This window comes from Anabrus simplex, chromosome 1, assembly GCF_040414725.1.
Source record: "Anabrus simplex isolate iqAnaSimp1 chromosome 1, ASM4041472v1, whole genome shotgun sequence".
NCBI classification, from domain to species: Eukaryota; Metazoa; Arthropoda; class Insecta; order Orthoptera; family Tettigoniidae; genus Anabrus; species Anabrus simplex.
The window spans coordinates 41,464,132-41,479,480 of record NC_090265.1 but is presented as its reverse complement, the minus strand read 5'-3'; the positions used below and the strand labels follow the sequence as shown (position 1 = coordinate 41,479,480).

The 15,349-nt window shown below is 37.7% G+C and overlaps 1 protein-coding gene across 1 annotated transcript in view; it reads right to left on the bottom strand.

Annotated features, from left to right (window-relative positions):
• Gpdh1 (Glycerol-3-phosphate dehydrogenase 1) overlaps nt 1–15,349 on the bottom strand; it is a 152,282-nt gene that overhangs the window by 21,406 nt on the left and 115,527 nt on the right. The gene's annotated exons all lie outside the window — the stretch shown is intronic.

Genomic DNA, 15,349 nt, shown 5'->3' with positions numbered 1-15,349 from the left:
GAACACAAGTTGTGGGTTGAATAAACGATCATTCAATGATGCAAGATACCACTCACAATATCTCACTCTTGTGACTGGATAAGCAGGTTTTAAACAATGGGCCTGTGTAAACCTGTACGGTTTGATGTGCACAAGCTTTGTAGCTCTGTGCACAGAAGAAACTGAAAACCCTACTTGTTGTGCTAATTTTGTGAGTGATTTATTCAGTAACTTTCCTCTGTTAAAACTGTTCGTGTGCACACATGTTTTTTATTGAGCACTGAGGCAATAGTTTCAAATTTATTTACACTTACTTGAATCTGTGCTCAGGAAATTGCTGAACAAATGCGTCGCGTACTCGTCCAGCCGACTCGTATTTAAAATAACTTTTACATATGAAAATACGGTGTTGCAATGATAACTGTCTCACCATGTTAACAGCTGAGATTCAGACTGGCTATTGATGCTAGATTTCAACAATGATAAAGGTGTTTTAATTTTTTCCACCTATTCAATACTTATATTATCACGTATAGTTGTTACATAATTAAATTCTTAGTTACATGGGACATGTTTCGCCCTCAATTAAGGGCATCTTCAGCCTAAATACAATAATCAAAAATACAACTAAATTAAAAGTGGACGTTAAATACAATCATCAAAAATACAACTAAAATAAAAAGTGGAAGTTAAAAGTTTAGTCTGTTCTTAAAATTCAGAACAATAAAATTGTGAAAAATGATAAAATAAAAAGATGCTAATGGAAAACTGTCTTATGATTAAACTATAATCTTGTCAGAGACTAAAACTTCTATTAAAATTCTAATTAAAACAGTTCATATAAAATATTGGAAAATCAAAGTGGTAGTAATAAAAAGCCAACGACATGAGGGCGTGTACACAAGCATAAACTTGATTGTCATGAATACAATCTTTTCAAGGCCGTTGATGAAATTCGTAGTAAGTAAGGCAGAAGCATCTATTGAAAAATTGTAAGAGGCCGTTAGCACCGGTAGGTAATAAAATGGCTGAATCCTTGCCAGAAAATGTCAACAGATGCAGAAATAAGTTTTCTGTAAGAAAAGGAAAAGAAGAAATAAGAAATTGAACGTAAGGAGAGAATTCAGTCTTACATAATTTTGAAACAGATGAGGACTTACATGTAAGTGGAAGTTGTTATTTCTTAACTACTGTTGAGTTGGTTGCTGCCCGTCTGTTGGCTCTAAGTCTGGTGTTATAACTGTGCTGCAGAGGCGGTAGCGAACTCGGAGGGGAAGGAATAGGGGAGTGCGGAAGGGAGGAGAGGATGGGTGGAGTCAAATGTGACGAGGCTGACAAAGGGGCGGAGTCAACTGCATTGCTGGAAGTAGGCCTAATATCTGTAGGTATGGGAGGAGTATTAGGGTTTGAAGAATTAAATATATTAGGTATCCTAAATTTATTCGAACTAACTGACTTTAATAATTTCGGCATTAATTCATGTAACATACTTTTATTGTCCGTGGTTTCATTGAGATTCTTTTGCTTATTGTACGTCTGATCTAAATAGATGTATAAACTTTCTAATTCATTCAGCATTCTTCCTTTTTGTATGTTTCTAATTATCGTTAAGTCTTTCTCTATGGATTCAAATCTGTGGCCAGTCTCCCTCATATGCAAACTCATCGCTGAGTATTTCCTATGTTTTTCCGCGTTAACATGTTCCATGTATCTTGTCATAAAATTTCTCCCAGTCTGTCCAACATATGAAAAATTACACTGAGTACATTTAAGTCTGTATACTCCCGATCCTAAATAACGATTCTTATCATAATTAACTTTTTTATGATTAAAGAATATGGACTGGTTAGTATTAGTAGTTTTAAAAGCTATATTAAAATTATGTTTCTTGAATACGCTAGTAATCTGGTGTATAGCTGGATTATTAAAAGTGAATGTAGCATACTCAGTTTTTTTGGTCTTTTCTGGTATCAGATTCGTAGATAATTTGTTCTTAATTTTATTGATTAATTTGTTGATCATTTCTATTTTGAAACCATTTTGTTTAGCGAGGTATCTAATATAATTCAATTCTTTCTTCAAATTCATGGGAGATAGAGGGATTCTAAATGCTCTATAAATTAGACTGTGAAAAGATGCTTGTTTATGTGAACTCGGGTGTAAAGAGGAATTGTTTATAGTTGTAGATGATTGTGTCGGTTTTCTAAATATTTGGAAATCAAAAGTGTTAACCTTACGCGTAACTGTTATATCTAGAAAATTCAATCAGTTATCGACTTCGTCCTCTTTCGTGAATTTCAAATTAGGTTCGATTTCATTTAATTTATTTAAGATTTCTTGACTATTAGTGACATCTTTGTTTATGATTACAAATGTATCATCTACATATCTCAACCATAAATCTATTCCTTTAATTTTTTTTTTTTTTTTTAAAGTATTGAATAGGTGGAAAAAATTAAAACACCTTTATCATTGTTGAACTGTTAAATTTTCAATACGGACCTAAAATGAGGTTTATAACATGTAATATTGATGCTAGGTCGAACACATGCATGTTCCTTGCAAGATCAAGAACTACGCACGTGCCTCCTGTACAGCTGCTTAGGTTTGGGAGAGTAAAAATGGCTGTTTGACAGTCTGGGCCAATAAGAACAGACCCTGTAGTCTCTGTTTGAGGCTAACATTACTGTAGCTTCATTTAGAGATATCTGCAAGTATCACATAGGGGGAAAATAGTATGGTTCTGATGACAAGAGAACCAGATGATATACAGTATTCATTGCCCGCATATGGTTACATTACTGCAACTGAGGCTATATACCGGGTGGACAAAATAAAACTGGCCCCAAAAATATTTATAAGACTGACGCAGAATTGACCCTTGTTAATGAAAAAAAGAAGTGCCCATCACAGAAAATGCTGGAAACTGTGATTTCGATGCATCAATCTGTTGTTGTAACATGTCTGCGCATGCGCATCTCCCACATGTTCCATACTGAGTATGTCGCCATTATGCATCAGAAAATTCCCATCAGTACGTCAAAAATCTGTTGTATAATCTGAAGATTGGTGTGTGGCACAGAATGTCTGGTGTCCGTATCGCAACACGATTCTTTTACCAGACTGTTAATTCTAACCGGGATGTCCAGACACTATTTAATCCGTATGTGGGTCAACTCACAGAAAATGAACGACCGTACAGATATTTCCAGCAAGATGGAGTAACAGCACACACAGCCTTGACAACCTTGTCATGAGTGTATGAGGTGTTAGGTGAGGAGAAAACAATCAGCAGAGGCAGTGCAATGAACTTGCCACCTCGATCGCCTGATTTCTTTTCCTATGACTTTTACCTTTGGGGCAAAGTGAAGGGTCAGATGTACTCCAACAATCCTCACATACTGGAAGAGCTACAGCAAAACACTGAAAATGGTATTGCTGCTATCCCTCAGGCAGAGCTGCTACATATGTCTCACAGTTTGATAAACCAAGCACAGCGCTGCATCAGTGTCAAAGGTGGGGCCATTTCCAACATCATCTGTGATGTTCATTAACAAGGGTCAATTCCATGTCAGCCCTATTGTAAATATTTTCCAGGCCAGTGTTATTTTACCAACCCTGTATAGTATGGAAATAGCAGGGATGGGAAGTGCATCCAGCTCCTTGGCTGAGTGGTCAGCATAATGGCCTTCGGTTCAGAGGGCCACAGGTTTGATTCCTGGCTGGGCTGGGGATTTTCACTATATCTGCTTAATTCCCATGTCTTGGGGCTGTTTGCATTTGTCTAACACATAATTTAGCCCACCTGATGGCCATAACCATTAAGGCATCGAGTCTTTGTGGTTTGACACCATGACTAGCTGCTTGGAGTCCCATTGGTGGAAAAAAAATTCACAATCAGAATGTTGTCCAGCAGGGTAGGAGAGGAGGTGGATAAGAGTTACATAGCTGTCAGCTATGAAGATGAAGCCCTGAATATAATTTTCCATGGTTCCCAATTTTCACACCAGACAAATGTCTATTCCCGTAGTGTAACAGTTAACGTTATTAGCTGCCAACCTCAGAGGCCCAGGGTCAATTTGTGGCACTGCCAGAGATTTAAGAATGACAGTATGGCTGGTATGTGGTTAAAATGGTACATGCAGTTCACCCCCCATGAGGGTGTGCCTGAAAATAACAGTACCACCTCGGGATGAGGACATAAGTTTATTTGTCCGGCTCCATGGCTAAATGGTTAGCCTGCTGGCCTTTGACCCAGGGAGTCCTGGGTTCAATTCCCTGCTGCGCCAGGGATTTTAACTTTAACTGGTTAATTCCAATGGCTCGGAGGCTGTGTTTGTGTGTGTTTGTGCTGTCTTCAGCGTTAGTGCAATCAACTGGCCACCTTGATCGCCTGAGCTCCCTCCCTGTGATTTTTACCTCTGGGGTAAATTGAAAGGTCAAATGTACTCCAATAATCCTCACATACTGGAAGAGCTACAGCAGAACACTGAAAACGCTGCTGCTATCCCTCAGGCAAAGTTGCTACGTGTGTCTCACAGTTTGATAAATCGAGCACAGCGCTGCATCAATGTCAAAGGTGGCCATTTCCAGGAGTTCGGTTTTAGAAAGGTTATTCCACTGAAGCTCAACTTGTAGGATTCCAGCAAGATATAGCAGATATCTTGGATTCAGGAGGTCAAATGGACTGTATCGCGATTGACCGGTCTAAAGCATTTGATAGGGTGGATCATGGGAGACTACTGGCAAAAATGAGTACAATTTGACTAGACAAAAAGTGACTGAATGGTTTGCTATATTTCTAGAATATAGATCTCAGAGTAGGCGGAGCTTTATCTGACCTTGTAATAATTAAGAGCAGAATTCCTTAAGGTAGTATTATTGGACCTTTATGTTTTCTTATATATATAAATGATATGAGTAAACAAGTGGAATCAGAGGTAAGGCTTTTTGTGGATGATGTTATTCTCTATAGAGTGATAAATAAGTTACAAGACTGTGAGCAACTGCAAAATGACCTTGATAATGTTGTGAGATGGACAGCAGGCAATGGTATGTTGATAAACAGGGTTAAAAGTCAGGTTGTGAGTTTCACAAATAGGAAAAGTCCTCTGAGTTTTATTTACTGCATTGATGGGGTGAAAGTTCCTTTTGGGGTCATTGTAAGTATCTAGGAGTTAATATAAGGAAAGATCTTCATTGGGGAAATCACATAAATGGTACTGTAAATAAAGGGTACAGATCTCGGCACATGGTTATGAGGGTATTTAGGGGTTGTAGTAAGGATGTAAAGGAGAGGGCATATAAGTCTCCGGTAAGACCCCAACTAGAGTATGGTTCCAGTGTATGGGACCCTCACCAGGATTACCTGATTCAAGAACTGGAAAAATGCAAAGAAAAGCAGCTTGTTTTGTTATGGGTGATTTCCAACAAAAGAGTAGCGTTACAAAAATGTTGCAAATTTTGGGCTGGGAAGAATTGGGAGAAAGAAGACGAGCTGCTGGACTAAGTGGTGTGTTGCATAAGACCAATTTAATGTTTTTACCCGTATTGAACTTACTACTGGTATTTACAAATTCTTATTTTTATTATCCACTCAATTCAATACATAAAATGTTTACTGTCTCTAAAGGGACATTACAATACAAACGTTAATTGGGACATGTTTCGCTCGCTGTATCGAGCATCTTCAGCCATCTTTTATACGATTTTCTCAAGGTTGAGTCATATATTAAACCTTATTTATAATAATTTTGTTCTATGAAAATGTTTTACACAATAAATTTCTTTTGTCACTGCTTAAGCAGTAAACTGTATCATTAATGGACTAGATGTTAATTACATAATATTGATAAAATGTCGTCACTACTCAAAAAGTAAACAAACAATTAAACAATTAAAATGTATCATTAATGGACTAGATGTTAGCGACATAATATTGATGCCCAAGTCATATTCAATATGCCAATTAAATTGAAAGATTTGGCTAATTCTCGTTCGTTTCTTGATTTTTCAAATACTGTTAGCGTATTTATCAGAGTTTTAAATGAAATTAGTGAAAGTTAAAGGATTAAACTTGCAGTATTTTTTCTGTTGTGTTTCGTTAATTGAGAAACTACATTATTATTAAGGGATGGATCATTGGAGGTTCATACTCTGTTGTATACATCATACTTGTAGTCTTCACAATCTTCATATGATTTAAGTCGGCCTATATTCACTGATCAGATCAAAAATTAGATGGATGGCTTGTCCGGCGTTTGCTCTATTAACCAGCGTTTCGTCTTAGGTCTGACACTAGACTCTTCAGAGTGGGATGTGTCAGACCCTACCCACTGACGCTGGGGTGTATGCAGGTGAACTTATCAGAAGCTCATTTATGAAGCACAGTCTGATAATGAGCTTCTGATAAGTTCACCTGCATACACCCCAGCGTCAGTGGGTAGGGTCTGACACATCCCACTCTGAAGAGTCTAGTGTCAGACCTAAGACGAAACGCTGGTTAATAGAGCAAACGCCGGACAAGCCATCCATCTAATTTTTGATCTGATTTTTGATATGCTCTATTGGTGGAAAAGAATCTAATTCCCTCCATGGGAACTTAGAATTTCCATTTGGAATTGCTAGGCGGGCATTAATTCCATTGTGGAGTTTTATCTCCCGTATGCAGTTATCAGACTGTGCTTCATAAATGAGCTTCTGATAAGTTCACCTGCATACACCCCAGCGTCAGTGGGTAGGGTCTGACACATCCCACTCTGAAGAGTCTAGTGTCAGACCTAAGACGAAACGCTGGTTAATAGAGCAAACGCCGGACAAGCCATCCATCTAATTTTTGATCTGATTTTTTATATGCTCTATTGGTGGAAAAGAATCTAATTCCCTCCATGGGAACTTAGAATTTCCATTTCTATATTCACTGGTCAGTTCGTTGTTAAGAGTAGTTTAAAGGGACACCAATAATTGTTACATAGATGAGTTGTATACTGCAACGTTATGGATGATTGTGTCTGTAACAAAACATTACTAAGATTGTAATAGTTTGTAAATGTTGGTATGAGTACATTGAAGCTGGAATATCACTTACCCCTTTGTTTCACGCTTTTTTGTTTAGTTGTGCTTGTTGCAGTACTGAGACTATTTGTCGTCGTGTTTTTACTTCTTGAGTTATATGAATGAGGTGGGTGTGGTGGAGGGCGAGTAGGTGGAGGAGGAGAAGGGGCTATAGGCGGAACATTGGTCACTGGCATAACGTGAGGAGGGAAAGTGGGGGGGGGGGGTAGGGGAGGGAATTGTGGGCCCGGTGTTGGATACTAGCATAGCTTGTGGAGGGGAAAGAGAAGGGGCTATGGGCAGAGTGTTGGGCATTGGCGTGACGTGAGGAGGGCGAGTAGAGGGCATAGAGGAAGGAATTGTGGTAGGAGTTGTATTTGTTGACGTACTGAAAGGTTTACCGATGAACATTTTTTGAAATTTTACTGTTATCTGATTTCAAAGCTTGTAGCAATTTTGGCAATTCTGCTATTAATGGGCTTTTTATTTCGACTGCATCATTTAGGTTTTTATCCCTACTGAAATGTTGATCTAAATAAATATAAATGTTTTTGTATTCGGTCATTAACTTTCCTTTCTCAATTCTTTTTTTTTACTGTGAGGTCCTTATCTATTGTGCTAAAGTGATGGGCGGTCTCTTTCATGTGGTTAGCCATTGCAGAATACTAATTAATGGTTACAAATATAGAGACAATTAATCGAATCATTACAGAAGTAAAACTTAAACTGGCCACTAATCTTATTCCCGAGAAGACTAAAAAATCAAAATATGCCACTTTCACCTATACTAATCCTGCGATTCACCAAATTACAAATTCCTTGGAAAAATGAGATCTACAAATAGCATTTAGGACAAATAACACTAATAGAAACATCTTTTTTAATCATAATACAGTTAATGTAATTAAAGATGAATATCAGGGATCCAGAATATATAGATTAACATGCACACAGTGCAATTTCACATATGCTGGCTAGACTGGGCGCAGTTTTATCACAAGATACATGGAACACCATAACACTATAACGCAAAACACATGTGCTCGTTCCAAGGTGGGGTAAGACAGTTGAAAGTGACTGAGATGATGCAATGATGCAACACAGTATGCTGAAAAGCACTTTACTTTTAAAATTATTATAAATAAAGTTTAATGTATGACTCAACCTTGAGAAAATCGTATAAAAGATGGCTGAAGATGCTCAATACAGCGAGCGAAACATGTCCCAATTAACGTTTGTATTGTAATGTCCCTTTAGAGAAAATAAACATTTTATGTATTGAATTGAGTGGATAATAAAAATAAGAATTGTGTAAATACTATAAGTGGTGTGTTCCAAGCTGTCAGTGGAGAGATGGCATGGAATGACATTAGTAGACAAATAAGTTTGAGTGACGTCTTTAAAAGTAGGAAAGATCTCAATATGAAGAAAAAGTTGGAATTCAAGAGGACAAATTGGGGCAAATATTCATTTATAGGAAGGGGAGTTAGGGATTGGAATAACTTACCAAGTAAGATGTTCAATAAATTTCCAATTCCTTTGAAATCATTGAAGAAAAGGCCAGGAAAACAACAGATTGGGAATCTGCCACCTGGGTGACTGCCCTAAATACAGATCAGTAATGACTGATTGATTGAGAAGGGGTATTTCAGTCGCCTTGACAAAGAATACTGCAGTGTATAAGGTCGGCAAACTGTACGGAATGTATAAAAAACAACATGGTTCAACCCAGGGAAAGAACTAAATAATTCTACACACTGTGGAAGCTTTACTTCCAAGGCAACACAAGTCTAAATTCATCAATTCTATTACCATAGTTGGTACGGTAAAACTATATAGGACACAAATGATTGGAAATTCTATTCTCTATAACTTTTATTGTGTAGTACTTCTTGATAGGACCAATAACATAGGCATTTAAAAATTTGAGATTCCTTCCCCTAAAGTATCATTTCATCCAACACGAATAGAATTATTTATAGCCTAGACTTTAGTGCCTTCTTCCATGACTTTACATACTTATTCTTATTAAATTCTGTTTACCCATTTTCTCGTGGTTCAGTGTTGATATGGACTTAGCAACAAAAATCAAAATTCATTAATACAGTAAATCCTCAATCAATCAATCAATCAATCAATCAATCAATCAATCAATCAATCAATCAATCAATCAATCAATCCATCCATCCATCCATCCATCCATCCATCCCCATACACACCATGCGTGTCCCAATGAATTTCACTCGGTGTATGCCCTTTGGCCCACAAATATCGAACTACACTTCACTGCTCATGTGGATGACAGTAACATGCATGCCATGTTTGTTTCGTAGTTCAGGCTTCTCTCGCTAGAGCTGTACATGAAAACAAAATACCCTCTGTAGCACAAACTCCAAACTATATCGTTGTGAAATTTCAACATTCTAGCTGCAATACCAGGGGAGAAAAAGATTACTGTGTGCTACCTTCCAATCTGCCCTCGTATTTAATCATACTTTACTCATATGGACATTTCAGGTAAAATAAGAACAGTTTTGATGCGACAGATTTTCGTGTTTGAATAAGGCAAAAATTATGGCCAAAACATAGATCTAATGTGTGTGTGTGTGAGAGAGAGAGAGAGAGAGAGAGAGAGAGACACACACACACACACACACACACAGACGTGTGTGCATTATCATTACGATTTTCGAAACAGACTTTCAACCTATTAGGCCGTGTTACGTACATTTAGTACATGTAGAAGAGATGTAAATTACAGAACAAAAGTGGCCAACCGGACACCAGTGGGATCCGAACCCACAACCTCCCGATTTCGCGTCGGTTGCTCTACCAATTATGATTATGATTACTACCGTGTGTTAGCTGAAGTAGCCTCCATGGCTCAGGCGGCAGTGCGCCAGCCTCTCACCTCTGGGTTCCGAAATTCAAATCCGGTCATTCCATGTGAGATTTGTGCTGGACAAAGCAGAGGTGGGACAGGTTTTTCTCCGGGTACTCCGGTTTTCGCTGTCATAATTCATTCCAGCAACACTCTCCAATGTCATTTAATTTCATCTTTCATTCATTAATCATTATCCCCGAGGAGTGCGACAGGCTTCGGCAGCCGGCACAATTCCTATCCTCGCCGCTAGATGGGGGCTTCATTAATTCCATTCCTGACCCAGTCAAATGACTGGAAACAGGCTGTGGATGTTCACCGTGTGTTAGCTGAATAGAGAGACTCTTCCCAATCAAGGTAGTTTAGGGGTTGCAAGATAAAATGACTTTGAAGACACTTTTACAACTACAGGATGTGTAATAAATGCCTGCTTTACCTGCCTTGAGTCTTAGGTTTTCCTAATAACTTCTTGCAAAACTGTGCTGACCATGCCAGACAGTTTTCAATTTTCCACTGCAAGTGGAAGCAAACATTCTCTCTTACTGATTTTTCATGGCAAGTATTAAAATCCCCATTTTATAAAAATGAAGTTTCTTTTTTCAGGTGTAATACTGCTACCATATGTTGTTCTCTTTCAGTTCATAAATTTATTTACTCAAAGTTAGTTTCGGCAGCCTAACAGTTATAAAAAATAACTGACTACATTAAAATCTTGTACAAGAATATTTTATTAGCAGTGTTGTTTTCACTCTGTTTTACTGAAGTTGTGGTTTGTTAATTTCTCAATCAAAAGCAATGAAAGACTACTATGAAGAAATACAGTGATAGATTGTTGGTATGGTTTAGGGAACAATCAGCTTCCAAAGTGTATTTCATGTAACTGTAAATTCTATCATCTTAAAATGCAGTGTCAAAAACCTTTTAGTGATAGATACAAATCTTATTTCCTTTCTCAAGAAGAGTTTGGATATGACACAAGGTATCTGTTTCAAGATTTCCCTCAACAATAAACAGGCAATACAATAATAGTTAAAAATTTGTTTCTTTGTATTTTAATAATTGATTTATTATACAATATGAGCAATTACACACTAATATGTTTTACTTTATGAAAAAAAGTATTTTAAAAAGAGTAAAAGATCATACTAAAATGAAATTAACCTGGGCAATAAAAGCATTAGGAATAATTTCTGCAACTCCCCAGCTAGAATGGAAGTTAATATGCAACTTGGGACTGGGTAGTGAATGAGGGCCACTCCAAAATTAATGCCCCAACTTTTCTTACAAAGACAATTTTTTTTTTTTTACCAGGCGAGTTGACTGTGTGGATAGGGGCGCACAGTTGTGAGCTTGCATCCGGGAGATAGTGGGTTCAAATTCTACTGTCGGCTACCCTGAAGATGGTTTTCCATGATTTCCCATTTTCACACCAGGAAAATGCCGGGGCTGTACCTTAATGAAGGCCACGGCTGCTTCCTTCCAACTCCTAACCCTTTCCTATCCCACTGTCCCCATAAGACCTACCTGCGTCTGTGCATAAAGCCACTAGAAGAAAAAAAAATTCTTTCTGCACCTTTCCTTTCATAGAGTACATACAAGCATCCTTACTGCTTGTATTAGAATTTAGTTCAACCAGTTCTCATGCATGGTGGAGCTGTAGCATTTATTCAAGATGGCTGTTGCACTTCATATCCATCAAAAGCAACGTGCTGGTACAGAGTTCCTGAGTTGTGAGAAAGAGACATTTACAAGAGTTTGAAACAGGTGTATAGGATGCTGCTGAACAATGAACATGTAACTGTGATGAAATGTTTCACAAACTGGGACTTAGGGAAGCTAGTGTGTGCAATTGCTCTCGGTGGGTTCCAAGGATGCTAACAACAGATACCCATAAAGAAATAAAGACAATGTGCAGTGAACACTTGGTGCTGTACGAGAATAGTGGGGATGACCTTCTTTCAAGAATTGTGATGGGAGATGAAACATAGTTGCACCATTTTGAACCAGAGACAAACAGACAATCAATGAAATGGTATCAAAGAATTTCAAAGTTGTGCCTTCGGCAGGAAATGTGATGCCTACCATTTTCAGAATTTGGGGAAACTCTGCTTGTGGAGACATTGTTGAATGAACCATAATTAATTCCAACATGTATGTTAGACTGAATCATGTTCGTCTACTCGGACATCAATTTTTGTTGCTGCCTGCCTTACAAGTCTGATTTGACAAGCCACAATTACCATCTGTTTGGTAAACCGAAGAACTCAATTTGTGCAAAAAGGTTGATGGGTAACGACTCCCTCACGAGTCATGACTGCTGTTTCACAGTGGCTTACATGTGTCAGACCAGACTTTTACTATGCAGGCATACATATGCACATTCCAAGATGGGGTAAGACAGTTGAAAGTGACCAAGATGATGCAATGATGCAACATTGTATGCTGAAAAGCACTTTACTTTTAAAATAGCAAAGCTGTAGGACAAAAGTTGGCTTTGTAAGCAAATTAGGTGCATTCATTTTGGAGTAACTTTTATACCCACTACCCTCTTTCTCTTCTATTTTCCTATTTTGTATTGACTCCTTGCTTCTTGCAACTTGACCCATCAATATTCTCCAGTGACAGATTACTATTCAAGGTAATAGAAAACTATAAAATATATTTATATATCTACCCTTGGTGATAAGATAATTCTGTAAAAATCACAAGGACTACAAGTGACTGGCCTGTGGTGTTAAGAAGTAAAAACAATTTTGTACGGGTAGTTAAAATGACCTGAAATAGAAAGTTAGATCCTATCACAGTGTGAATATTCATTTTTTATTTTTACAGTGTAACCATATTCTGAGACAGCTAGTCAATATTTAATTAGGCATCCCCAGACTTCACCATATTGCTTCTTTTCACACTGAAGGGAACCACCACTGTCATTTAGATAATGTGTCACATTTCTATAACACATACAGAATAAGCAGCATTACTCAAGTGCTAACCTAACAATCTGATGAAAAAGAAACTGGTAGTAAGGTGAAGATACATACAAAGTTGCAATACCTCTCAGACCCAATCCTTCATATTAACATTATTAGTACAACTTGAAATTCATTGAACTACGGTACATAGCAAAATTCTATTTATATCAGCTGGTATAAAACCGACAAGGAAATTTCATCACCAATTAAAATATGTAGGAATACACGTCTTTCAACAAATTTAGAGTTTGTGAAAATGTGTCCATAAATATTCCAACATCATCTTGGGGATTCTGAAAGATAATTTAAAATACTGGTACTGGATCTTCAGTTCTCAAATGACAATGGATCACAGGGGAGTTGGTTATATTTGATATTCAGTTTATACAGTGGTACCCTCTTAACTGTCTCGGTTACCTCGCCAACCCAGTGAGTAGTTTCCAGTTTCTCATGGTCGTGAGCTCCAGTGCTGCCTCCCACTTTGTTCCATTCGAGGACAAGATGAAACTTGTTTCATATTACTAATCACTTAAAATAGTGGATGCTGCTTTTAATCAGTTTGCTGATTTATTCAGTGCAGTACGCACATTATATTTTAAAGGGACTTCAATAACATAGAAAATTCTCCAGTATTTGCTTAGATTCATGGTACTGCTGCGACTGAAGTTTAGAATGCAAAAAGTTATAATTATTACAATGATAATTTCACTATACCTTTAGAAGTATTTTAATAATAATAATGTGGCTTTACATCCCTCAAACTACTATTATGGTTTTTGAGGACACCAAGGTGTTGGAATTTAGTCCCACAGGAGTTACATGCCAGTAAATCTGCCAACATGAGGCAGACTTATTTGAGCACCTTGAAATACCACCGGACTGAGCCAGAATCAAACCTGCCAAGTTGGGGTCAGAAGGCCAGTGCCTCAATTGTCTAAGCCACTCAACCTGGCTAGAAGTATTTTAAACCCATAAAAGTTGTGCTTTCTGAAAAATTACTTTTGTTATAATTTTTTAATGAGTTTTTGTAATATTCAATAAAATTTGTCACTTCATGAGTTGGTACATGTATCTCAGGAACTATTGAAGAGAGAGAGCTGAAATTTTGTACAGAACTCTCAGCCAGACATTAGATTAATGTAGATCATTTTTAGGGTTCTAGGTGAAATACTTCCCATAGTAAGTTAGGACCAACCACTGAAAATTTTCAATATTATTTGTTTGTAGATATGAAAATTCACACAAACTAGAAATGCAGTAATAGTCTACTTTGAAGAGCAGATTATGGTGAACATCTACGACAAATTTCATTTTAGTAACATTTCTGGTTTCTGAGATACATGTACCAACCCATGAAGTGACAAAATTTATTAAATGTTACAAAAGTTCATTAAAAATTTAGGTATTAGTTCAGCCTGTGGGCCACCATATTTGTAATGTCAGAAGTGGAATTAATGAAATCTTATTTGGAGAGCATCTCAGGGGAGAGACGTGTTCATTGCGATGTCCAGGAACCCACCATCCCACCCCTAGAAGCATATTTACTTTTATAACCTAATTAAGATTATTACATGCCATTTTCATTCCTGAAGTAGCTACTTGTATTCCTATTGGCCAATGTATAGTGGCGTGTGACCTCCTTCCCATCAAGAATGTTGATCATAATCCGTTACAAACCGCAGCACAATAAAAGTGCAAGTAAATGTAACATTACGAAACTACGGGCCTAAGGCCGCTTCATGGCTTCTAACCGTCCAGACCAATGGTCTTCTCCACGGCAAGAATCCTAACTGTCCAGACCAACCGTCTTGTCTAGATCCTATCCTAACCATACACGAAACTAGGGGACTAAGGCTGCTTCGCGGCTTCTAACCGTCCAGACCAATCGTCTTGTCCAGATCCTAACCTGATTCTAACTGTCCACACGGCAAGAACGGGAAACAATTGAAGCATAGTTTCTAAGTACAGAGGATGGCAGCACTGAGCATTGCTGCAGAACATCCTTTCCGAGAAGGCCGCGAGCGAGTAAACAAACGGCAGTCGTTACGCGTCTGTGTGAATGGGGCCCACAGGCTGAATTAATGATAAAATTTATAACAGAAGTAATTTTTGGGAAAGCACAACTTTTATGGATTTAAAATACTTCTAAAGGTATAGTGAAATTATCAAAATAATTATAACCTTGTGCATTCTAAACTTCAGTAGCAGGAGTTGACTACAAGCAAATATTGGAGCTTTTTCTATGATGTTCACGTAGAAGTCCCCTTAACAATCCAGCAGAAACTTAATGCATCAGAATGTTTTGATAAAGGAAAATTTGTGCAGTTAATTTGTAATGAATTAGGAGTTGGGAAAAGAAAGGTAAATAATTGGCAGCACGATCTAAAATCTTTGCAGGACTCGGGTGGAGCCAGAGAAAATACTCTCTACTTGATGCACCTTAAAACAGCCAACAAATGAAAAA